This window comes from Lemur catta, chromosome 8 (assembly GCF_020740605.2).
Source record: "Lemur catta isolate mLemCat1 chromosome 8, mLemCat1.pri, whole genome shotgun sequence".
Lineage (NCBI taxonomy): Eukaryota > Metazoa > Chordata > Mammalia > Primates > Lemuridae > Lemur > Lemur catta.
Window position 1 is genome coordinate 2,861,766 of NC_059135.1, and position 12,429 is coordinate 2,874,194.

Here is a 12,429-nt window from a genome sequence, read left to right on the forward strand (position 1 = left end):
AATAGTACAATTGTTAGGTAAACATAAATGAAACAGATCTGGGGCACTCAGCTTCATCAAGCATCTGGTTTTCAAATCCCCCAAGGAAGTCCTATTGTTGGGACCGGGATCTGCAAGTAGCCGAGGAGCACAGTGGCTGCACATCATCTTATTCCTCCAATGCCCTCCCCCAAATGAAACAAAACACAAGAAGTAAAAAGTAAATTCTACATAAAACTGTGTGCTCAGCGTCACGTGGAGAATTTTAGGACTGACAAGTAACTGAGTAAGACAAAAAGCCCACCAAAGCCCACTGTACAACCTCACACTCCTGCCCTGCCCGCAGCCAGCCATGAGCTTAGTGGTGAGGAAAGGCAGACTGAGGAAAACCATGAAGGAGACAGAGGAGGGGGCTGGCGAGTGAAGGGACCTAAAGATGATGTGGAACAATCTTCAGAAAGATGAAATAACACTCCAGATATGAAAGTTTAAAAAACCCCAATATCATAAAAATGAACAAGAGAAGAATCCATCCAGAGCTACTGCAGAAAGCCAGGAGATAAAATTTCACAGATATAAACTGAAGAAACCCCCACCCTCCAGGAGACTCTATTACAAATGTGTAACATAACCATGCTGAGGGGGATCAGGAAAATAAAAGACACATCCTAAGTAAATTTAGAATATAGTACTTTGCATACTATAAAGCTAAAGACAAAAAAAAAACTGTGTACAAATGCTATATTTCAGTTAGTAAATCTGTTTCTCACAGTGCTATGGTTTAGCAACCCCGTAATGACTTTACGTACATACTGGGATTAAACAAATAAATGGATTGTAGATACAATTGTGAGCCAGATTTCTCACCATTGGTGAAAGTAGAAATAACGAAAGAGATAGAAATTCAAAGTATCAGTATAAACACAGATATATACTGTACTCATGACTAGCTATAAATATAGAAATACAGCTGTCAATATACATAGATTAATACATACACTTATTTCTTAGCTATATCTACTGAGAGAGCCTAAGGCCAACCCCAACAGCAATGAGCACATCTACTGACCAGATCTTGGTTTTTTTTTTTTTTTTTTTTGAGACAGAGTCTCACTCTGTTGCCCAGGCTAGAGTGCTGTGGTGTCAGCCTAGCTCACAGCAATCTCAAACTCCTGGGCTCAAGCGATCCTTCTGCCTGAGCCTCCCGAGTAGCTGGGACTACAGGTGTATACCACTGCACCTGGCTATTTTTCTCTATTTTTAGTAGATGGGACCTCACTCTTGTTCAGGTTGGTCTCAAACTCCTGAGCTCAAGTGATCCTTCTGCCCCAGCCTCCCAAAGTGCTGGGATTACAGGTGTGAGTCACCGTACCATACCCTTATTCTAAGAAATATTGAGGCAGGCTGCAAACATACATAGAAGAGAAACAAAAATAAATTAAGTAGAATGAAGTAAAACAGATTAATTTCAAACATCAGGGCAGAGTTAATATGCAAAAAGATGCATCATTATACACTGCTAGATGACAGCACTACCAGCAGTAGCAAACCTTATGATGGAACGCTCTTTACAATGTGACAAATACAGCGGCAAATACTTTATCCCTGTGAGGGCAGGAAAGCTTTACTCCACAGAAAACGCTGCAGAGCCTGCATTCTTAGACAGTAACCATTAAAGATGAACCACAAGTTTGGCTATCAGCTTCCTGGCAGTTAAAGCAAAAGCCCTTTATAGCATGCCGTCAATGTCTATAATGTAAGTAGTGAAGACATCTTCTGATCTGTCTGGAGAGCATTACTATCAACCCTATCATGTTATTAAAGTATAAATTCAATGTAAATACTAGTAACTGGGAACTTATATAACACTCATAATTCATACATAACTTCCCCCCCCAGGGCAAAATCTAGACAAAGAGACATAGAAACTGTAAATAATCTTATATTATTCCTGACAGTTTATAGAGAGAACAATTATGTTTTCTATTGCTTATATAACATTACCATAAACTTGGTGACTTAAGCAACACAACTTTATTATTAAATTTATACTTCTGGAGGTTAGAAGTCTGACATAGGTCTCACTGGACTAAAATCAAGGCATCGGCCGGGCTGCATTCACTCTGGTGGCTCCAGGGAACATCTGTCTCCTTGCCTGTTCCAGCTTCTCCGGGCCACCCACATTCCTTGGCTACTGTCCTCAAAACCAGCCACTGGGTAGAGTTCTCTCAATGCCATTTCTCTGGTTTTCTCTTTTGGCTCTTCAGTTTTTAAGGACTCGTGGAATAAGATCAAGCCCAGCTGGATAATCCAGGATGAGCTCCCCTTTTCAAGGTCAGCTGATTAACAAACATTACTTACATCTGCAACCTTAATTCCCTTTGCCATGTTAGATACATTAACAGGACATCTTAGAAGGTCACTGTTCTTCCCATATATTAAACATTTTACTATTATGTGCCATATATACATTTGATAATTAGTAACAATGGTTGATAGTGAAAAAGCCGTACTTAAAAGTCAATATATACAGATTACTGGTTGAGAACCATTTCTTTAAACTACATGTTACACTGAGCTTCTCATTCACACATATTTTTGCCTTTGACCAGAATTCAGGTTGGCATCAGGCAGAGCCAATCGGGAATTTTTAGTCCCACTTTTTTTGCTGACAGTCTTAGGGTATTTATAACATCTCAGATCTTTGGCTATCTCCAAACATAATTATCTATATATGTTGATATTGTTAAGTGCTCTTTGGTACCCTAATGCTACAGTATGAAAGAAAAATGATTTTGAGCGATAATATACATATGATAAAATTATGTGAAATTTTGTTAGTGAAGATTTTTGAAAACTTGGACCATCTAACCAGTCTTCAACAATTCTACAAGAATTTTACATAATTATCTAACGTCAAATTAGAGATTTTAGAGAGTAAGATAAACAATGATTTTTCATTTGAGGTTCCAAAATATTCATGAAGCATAACTCCAGTTTTTAAATTTAACTAGGGAAGCTTAAGAACAATTTACTATCAATTTACTGGTCACAGCTGAAAGCCCTGCAATTTACAAAAGTTGCCTGGTCCTTACCTGCAGTTTCTGGAGAGTACTTCTTTATTGCAAAAGACCTGAAAGTTATAATTTCAAATAACCTTTCTTATCCTTTCCCCAAATCAAATGCAGTAATTTTGTCTCTATGTTACTGTTAAAAGGGAATTCCACTTTATCATTCCTTTTAGAAACAAATGACTAGAGGTATGCTTATTTCTGCTAGTATGTTGAAAATAATGTCTATTCCATGTTGCAGGTTTATTCAGTGCTAATTCTGAATGTAGCCTTTTAATATAACTAACCATGTAACTTAACATATAGGGAAAAAATCCTATAATTTTAGGATTCTAATTTGATGTATGGCCCAAACCAATGATTCTAAAGTTTCATTAAATAGGGTCCTTTTAAATTTTAATTTTTTTCTGGAACCCAATTCCTGGTAGACATTGGAGTAGATGTGTTAATAACTGGATACCAACTAATATATGAAATAAAACCGTATTCTCAAAAATCCTATAAAAGAGGAAAATTTTGAAATCCAGTAGTTTGATATAGCCTTATCATCCATGTATATTCTGTGTACATACTCATAGGTTAATTTACACTTGGAAAATGCCATTGAACCTGTAGAAAGTATTAAATTTACAGTGGCAATACGAATTAGCTGCCTAAATATAAATACATCAAATATAAATGTTAAATGGGTAATTTTTAATCAAGTGATACCAACTAAATATTGGATGCTCTAAACATTTGAAGAACAAAAAGCATACTTAAATGTTAATCTTACTCGTAAAAATGCAACTTTAAACAGTATGCTACTTTTAAAAAGCAATTAAAGCTTATATTCTATATTGCTATTAAAGCACAAAATTAGCCTTTTAAGATTGTTCCAATTTACACTCTAACCTAATACAACAGAGCTTATCACAAAATGAATGCTAGCAATATGGTGACCATTAAAATTTATGTACTTTACCAAAGCACTCATGAGTTCATCATTTCCAGTGAAAACCAGGATAATACACCTGAATGTTTTATACTGAGGTCACAAAAATGCATCAAATGTATCACAGCAGTAATTTAATTATCTTGGAAGTTTAAAAATATACACATTCCAAAATGTTGTGTTACCTATAGATTCAGTTTATTTATCTGTTATCCTATAGTCCAATGTAAGAGTCTTAAGACAACTGAAAACTATAACTAAGATATGAACTTCACATGTAAATTACATTTTTTTAAATGTATTGAAATCATTTCACAAACCTCTCAGTCAATATTTTAAAGAACCAATTTAATAAAGGTTTTTTAAGTGGACAAGACTATTTTTTCTAATCCAAAATATGCAGCTTGAAGTCTCTAAGTAATGAGTTCAAAATAAAGTTTTGTAATTTATTAAAATTCTATTTTTTATATAGAGAAGATCTTAATATTATAGAGGCAACTGTTGCTAGATTTTAAAGGAGGGCTATAAAGTAGAATATTTTAACAGCTAAGTCCATTTATAGAGCCTATTTAATTACATCATTTTGCTATTATTTTTTTCTAAGTGCTGTAGGACATTCTCTGAAGCAGGGATCTCATGCTTTCCAGGGAAATCCTATAGGGTCAAGATGAGAAGAAAGAAATCAACAATAAATAAATAAACATGTCAACTAAGCTAAATCCAAAATTCCAGAAAAATACATAATTAGTTATCAGTATACTCTATTAAACTGATCATTTTGATAAAACATTTATCATATACATGAATATCATATACAGTTCTTTACCATTAAACTCTATTTCATGATTAATCAAGTCATTAAACTCTTTTACTAAATTAACAGAAACAGGCCACCAGATATATACACAGAGAACTTTTCAGACTATTTTAACAGAAAAAACCAAACTGTCAAAGTGGTAAAAAACGTTGCAGTGTTTTAAACAGAAAAATCACTTGAAGTCGGGTGATAAATTTACTTCATTCACTATGAAGCACCTAAGCTACCCCAGTTATTTTCTAGCCCATTACTCTGCTTTGTATAATTTGTCACTATTTGAAATTATCTTTTTGATGTATTTCCTTCTCCTCTCCAGAAGGTAAGGTCCTTGAAGGCAGGGATTTTATGTTTTCATTGCTGAATTTTGAGCACTCAAAAGTCAGAACAAGGTTATCTCTGTGGGTAGTTGTGTGTGGGTAATAACTGAGAAGGGGCATGTAGGAATCTCCTGGGATACTGGAAACCTTATATACTTTGACCTGGTATATAGACCTGTGCATAGACATGTGAAAATTCATTGAGCTGTACAGTTTGGATTAGTGTACTTTATTGTAAATATGTTGTATCTTAATTTAAAATAATTGTAAGGGAATGGCTCATAAAGACTATGAAATGTAACAACATGGTTTAGGAGTATGAAGAATGAGGAAAGTACTTAGCTGATTATTTGGGAACTAAGTTGGAAATTGTCAAGATTAGGCTGAATAAATTACTGGGGGTAGAAACAAGATAGGTACGATGGTTAAGAAAGCAAATATAAAGCAGTATATTTAAATGTGTGGCTGTAAAAAGGAAAACAAGTAGGAAATGGTATTTAGAAATGACAATCTAGATGCTAGTTGTGCTCAATGTAATTGGGTTGTCACTGCTTCTAAGTGTTTCCAGTGGAAATGCTAAAATATGTATTTTTAAAATACAAAATGAGTTTATATTACTTCTGACTCAAATGTAATGGTATAGAATTTAAAACTCCACTCTTAATTTTTCAACCCATATCTTTTTCCTTGTACACAAAAGGTCTTGGTTCCTATTGATAAAACATTAACATAATTACCCTCTCTTACATTGATTTTCCAATGTTAGCTCAATCTTGCATTCCTGAAGTCAATTCGGCTATAATGTATTATTTTTTTCATAAATTGCTGAATTAAGTTCGTTATATTTTGTTTAGAAGTTTTTGCATCCATGTTTATGAGACTGGTCTTTACTTTTCCATTCTTGTAATGTCTTTATCTGGTGTTGGTGTTCAGACTGCTGATTTCTCTGGAAGGCTTTTTAGAATGATGTTCTTTCTTCTTTAGGTGTTTGGGAGAAGTCATCAATGTAGCCATCAGAGCCTGGATTTTATTTTGTGGGATTCTATTTATGATTCAATATCTTTAATAAATATAGGACCAGTAATATGTTTTGTAACGCCTAGTGTCATTTCTGTTAAATTTTTTCTAGGAAGTGGCCCATTTAATCTAAAATTTTAAATGCATTAAAGTCATTCACAATGTCCTCTATTGTCTTTTTAATGTCTATAAAATCTATAGTCATACTTCCTTTCTTGGAAAAAATTCTTTACTTTGGCTATTTTTGCCTTTTCATTATTTTCTTAATCAGTTTAATCACATATCATTTAATATGATAAATTTATATCTGCCAATACAAAATTAATATAAAAATCAATTTTATTATATTTCTTCAAGAATCAACTTTTGGATTTGCTTCTTATATTTGTTTTTGTTTCATTAGTTTCCACACTTCAATTATTTCCTTTCTTATACTTCCTTTGGGTTATTACTTTTCTTGTTTTTCTCCAAACTTCTTTAGTTATATATTTTGGTCATTAATTTTCTGTCGTTTTTCTTCTGTGACACAGGCATTTAAAGCTATCCATTTCAGTTAGCACAGCTCTAACTGCATCCCACAAGTTTTGACATGGAGCATTTTCATTATCATCCACTAAAACATTATGTTCTAATTTTCATTATGACTTCTTTCATTCACTGGTTATCTAGACATATATTTCCAAAACAGAGCTTTTCATTACTGATTTCTAGGTTATTAGCATTGTAGTCAGAAAACTTTTTTTAGTCCACTGGTATTTACTGAGACTTATTTTTATGGTCCAGCACATGGTGAAACTAAATATTTCAGGAGACCTGAAGTGACTTGACTTTGCAGTTCTTGTGTGCACTATGTTCTATATAAGTCCAGTAAGTCAAGTTGGTTATTTGGATAGTTCAAATGTTCTACAACATTATTGATTTGTCTGCTGTTTCCATCAGTTAAAGAGGTATGATTAAAATCTCCCATTACAATAGCAGAATTGCCATTGCCCTTGCTAGTTCTGGAAATATTTGTTTCATATATTTTGAAGGTATTTTATTAGATGCATAAGAATCTTGAGTTATTATTTATTTCTTTTTCCATGCTTTTATCTTTTTAAATTATTTATTTTTTATTTCAGGAAATTACAGGGGTATATTTTGGTTACATATTATGACTTATCTTTTGATATACTGGTATTTTTTAGATATATCTCTAAAGATACTACAAAGGTTTGTTTTCAAATATCCAATCTGATAATCTTAGTTTTTTATAGTAATATTTAGTTCATTTACATTTATAGTTATATTTGCTGACATAATTAGCTTTTCATCATCTTACTAAGCACTTCCTATTTATCTTGACTCTTCTATGTGTTTTTTTACTTTCCTTTATTACCTACTTTTGTACTATTTTTTATTAATCCATATCTCTCCTCCTATAATAGTATGGGAATTATACACTTTTTCTTGTGGTAAAATATACATAACAAACCCTGCCATTTTTAAATACACAGTTGTGTGGCATTAAGTAAATTCACATTGTTGTGCAACCATCACCACCAATCTCCAGAATTTTTCCATTGTCCCAAGGTGAAATTCTGTACCAATTAAACACTAACTTGTTATTCTCCCCTTCTCCCAGCCCCTGAAAAACACCATTATACCTTGTCTCTATGAATTTAAATATCTCATAAAAATGGAATCATATTGCATTTATCCTTTGTGACTAACTTATTTAACTTAGCTTAATGTTCAAAGTTCTTCCATGTTGTATAATGGATTGGAATTTCCTTACTTTTCAAAGTTGAATAATAATCCGTTATATGTATATGCCACACATTGTCTTGATCCATTCATCTAACAATGGACACTTGGGTTGCTTCCACCTTTTAGCTATTGTGAATGCTACTATGAACATGGGAGTACAAATACTTCTAAGAGTTCTTGTTTTCACTTCTTTTGGGCATATACTCAGAAGTGGAATTGTTGGATTATATATTAATGCCATGTTAATGTTTTAAGTTACTGCCATATTGTTTTCCACAGCAGTGGTGCTATCTCACATTACCACCAGCAATGCACAAAGCTTCCAGTTTCTCCATAACATTATTATCTTCTGTTTTTTGGGTAATAGCCATCCTAATGGGTATGAAGTGGTATCTCATACTGTGTGTGTGTGTGTGTGTGTGTTTTGAGATGGGGTCTTGCTATGTTGTCTAGCCTGGTCTTGAATTCCTGGGCTCAAGCAATCCTCTTGAGTAGCTAGGACTACAGGAGCATGCCACAGCACCTGGCTTCCCATTGTGGTTTCAATTGTTTTTCCCTAATAAGTAGTAATATTGAACACCTTTTTGTGTGCTTATTGGCAATTTGTGTATCTTTGGAGAAATATCTACTCAGATCCTTTGCCCATTTTTTAATTGGGTGGTTTTCTTGTTGAGTTGTAGTTCTTTATATATTCTGAGTATCAATCCCTCATCAGATATATTTAGGTCATTAAATATGAAATGTCTGATTTTGAATCAAAAGTGTGGTTTATTGTATCTTAAAACAAGAAGCGGTACAATTAATCAAAGTATGTGCCTAAACTATTGACACAGTTTTTCCATCTTAATGGTAGCTTGTTTATGCTAGCAGTGAAGAAGCCTGGAGAGCAAATGGCAATGAAATCTCGAAAGGTGTTTTCCATAGCTTGTTGAGAATTGAGTATTTTTCCTTTCAAGAAATGGCCAAACCCTGGAAGTGACAGTTAGTTGATACAAGGTCTGGTGAATATGGTGGATGACAGAGAGTTTCCAAGTCCAGCCTCTGTAGTTATAGCAGTGTTGTTTGTGCAATGTGTGGTTGAGTATTGTCTTGCAAGAGGATTGGCCTGTCTCTATCAACCAATCTCGCTGCTTAATCGCAAGCATCCTCATCATTTCATCCAACTGGTTGCAGTAGACATCCACTGTAATCCATTGACCAGGCTTCATTAAGCTGTAGTGGATAATACCAGCACTGGACACCAAACAGACACCATTAGCTTTTTTTGATGAATATTCAGTTTTGGACTGTGTTTTGGCACTGCATCTTTATCTAACCATTGTGCCAAATGCTTGCAATTATCAAAAATAATACATTTTTCATCACACGTAACAATATGGTATAGAAATGGCTCATCTTTATGTTGTGGCAGCAAAGAAAGGCAAGCTTCGAGATGATTTCTCTTCTGACACTCATTTAATTCATGCAGAACCCATTTATCTAGCTTCTTAACCTTGGCAATTTGTTTCAAATGGTGCAATGCTGCTGGAACAGTAACATCAAACTTTGCTGCTAATTCATGTGTCCATTGAGATGGATTCGCTTCCACTACAACTTTTAGCTCATCATTATCCACCTTGGTCTCAGGTTGCCCAAGTGGCTCATTTTCCAGATTAAAACCACCAGATTGGAACTTCAAAGCATTGATAATACTGGGTGTTCATTAGCTATATCCTTCCCAAACACTTCGTTGATATTTCAAGCTGTCTGCACTGTACTGGTTCCATTGACAGACTCATATTCAAAAATAACAAAAAATTTTTGACTTATCCATGGTTTCACAAAAATTGCCCCCCCCAAAAAACTTTGAAAGATAATCATAAGCCAAAATGTGAGTTTGAAAGACTGAGAATATACCTTCATAATAAAAATAAAACAAGTGTTGAAGTGAAATGTCAGAGATACCAACTGTCAAACTTTGTACTTAAGGAGATCAGACATTTCATACTTAATAACCTAATACAATTTGCAAATATTTTCTCTCATTCCATGGGTTGCCTTTTCACTCTTTTGATATTGTCCTTTGATGTTCAAAACTTTTAATTTTAACAAACTCTAATTTATTTATTTTTTTCTTTTGCTGCCTGTGCTTTGGTGTCATATCTAAGAGATCATTGCCAAATCCAATGTTGTGAAGGTTTTTCAACTCTGTTTACTTCTAAGAGTTTTATAGTTTTTACTCCTATGTTTAAGTCTTTGATCCACTTTGAATTAATTTTTGGATATGGTGTAAGTAGAGGTCCAACCTTTTTGTATGCTTTTCAAAATTATTCTTTTAGGGTTGCCCCCAAAATTACAACATGCATTCTTCAGTTATCAGAATCTGATATCAACTTGTACATGTGTGGCAAAGAGAGTTAACATAGTAGGCCTGAGACTGATATCCTTAGAAAGATCTGCTTGCAAGGGTGGCCCCTGGCTGATGTCTGGAAACTACAATTTGTCAGGGTGGAGGGTGAGGGGAGGCTTCTCACTATTTCCAGCACTGATAAGTACCTCACCATTTTAAAACTGTACACCAATGTGGTTTATGCTCAACAGTGGCTTGCTCTCTGAAGGAGTCTGGAACTTCAGTATGTGCTAGGCAGAAGGTCCGTACATGAGCAACCTCCAATAAAATGTCTGGGCATTGAGACTTTAATGAGCTTCCTTGGTAGACAACATTTTGTAGATGCTGTAACAATTGATTACTGGAGGAATTAAGCAAACTCTATGTGACTCCACTGAGAGAGGAATCTCAGAAGCTTATTTCCTCCAGACTTCATCTCATATGTCTTTTCCCTTTGCTGATCTTGCTTTGTATCTTGTAATAAATCACAGCCATGACTACAACTATATATAAGTCATGTGAGTTCTCCAGCCAAATGACGGAGCCTGGGGTGATCTTGGGGACCCCCCCCAAAAAGGACATTTTACCCTCTTACTAAACTGCAAGGTGCTTAGAACAGTTACCCTCAACAATACTAGCATTGTCATGCATTTCAATTAGACCCCCCCACACTATTATTCTTGTTTTATAAGTCAGTTGAGATACACCACATAATTACTTTTTAAATCTTCATTTCTCTTGTACCTTTGACTTTTCATTTAAAATTACTTTCCTTCTTCCCAGAGAATGCTATAGTATTTTCTTTAGAGTGGGTCTAATTCTAAAGTAACAAATCAGTTTTTTTTATTTGTGTGAAAATTATTTTATATTCATTCTTGAAGGCTCTTTTCTGGGGTACAGAATCCCTGAAGTTTATAGAATTATTTGACAGTTTATGTTGAGAATCAAATATCAGTATAATTGCTGCACTCAAGGTAAACTTTTTCCTTCCAGCTGCTTCATAGATTTTCTTTCTGGTTTTGATTTTTTAAAGCAGTTTTTCTCCGATATTTTTATTTTTCATACTTAGGATTTAAAAGGGTTTTACTGAATTTGAATCTTGATGTTTTTCACTATTTTCAAAATAATTGAGCCACAATTTTTTCAAATATTATATCTGCTCTATTTTCTCTTTCCTCTCCTTTTTTTGTTAAAACTCCAGTTACACAGATATTAGAAATCACCACAGGCAGACTTTGGAGATATTGTGGGTTTGGTTCCAGACCACTGCAGTAAAGTGAGTTATGTGACTTTTTTGGTTTCCCAGTGCATAAAGAACACTGTAGTTTATTAAGTGTGCTATAGCATTGTCTAAAAACATGAAGTACCTACCTTAAATTTTTTTTTTTTTTTTTTTTGAGACAGAGTCTTACTCTGTTGCCCGGGCTAGAGTGCCATGGTATCAGCCTAGCTCACTGCAACCTCCAACTCCTGGGCTCAAGCAATCCTCCTGCCTCAGCCTCCCGAGTAGCTGGGACTACAGGCATGTGCCACCATGCCTGGCTAATTTTTTTTTTCTATATATATTTTTAGTTGGCCAGATGATTTCTTTCTATTTTTAGTAGAGACGGGGTCTTGCTCTTGCTGAGGCTGGTCTCGAACCCCTGACCTTGAGCGATCCACCCGCCTCAGCCTCCCAGAGTGCTAGGATTACAGGCATGAGCCACCGTGCCCAGCCTACCTACCTTAATTTTAAAAATACTTTATTACTAGAAATTGCTAATGATCATGTGAGCCTTCGGTGAGTCAATCTTTTTGCTGGTAGAGGGTCTTGCTTCACTATTGATGGCTCCTGACTGATCAGGGTTGTGGTTGCTAAAGGGTGAGATGGCTGAGACAGTTTCTTAAAATAGGACAATAATGAAGTTTGACACATCAATTCACTCTTCCTTTCACAAAAGAATTCTCTATAGTATGCAGTGCTGTTTGATAGCATTTAACTCACAGAACTTCTTTCAAAACTGGAGTCAATTCTCTCAAACCCTGCTGCTTTATCAACTAAGTTTATGTAATAATATAAATATCTTGTTGCCATTTCAACAATGTTCACAGCAGTTTCACCAGGAGTAGGTTCCATCTCAGGAAACCACTTTCTTTGCTCATCCACAAGAAGCAACTGCTTATCCATTCAACTTTTA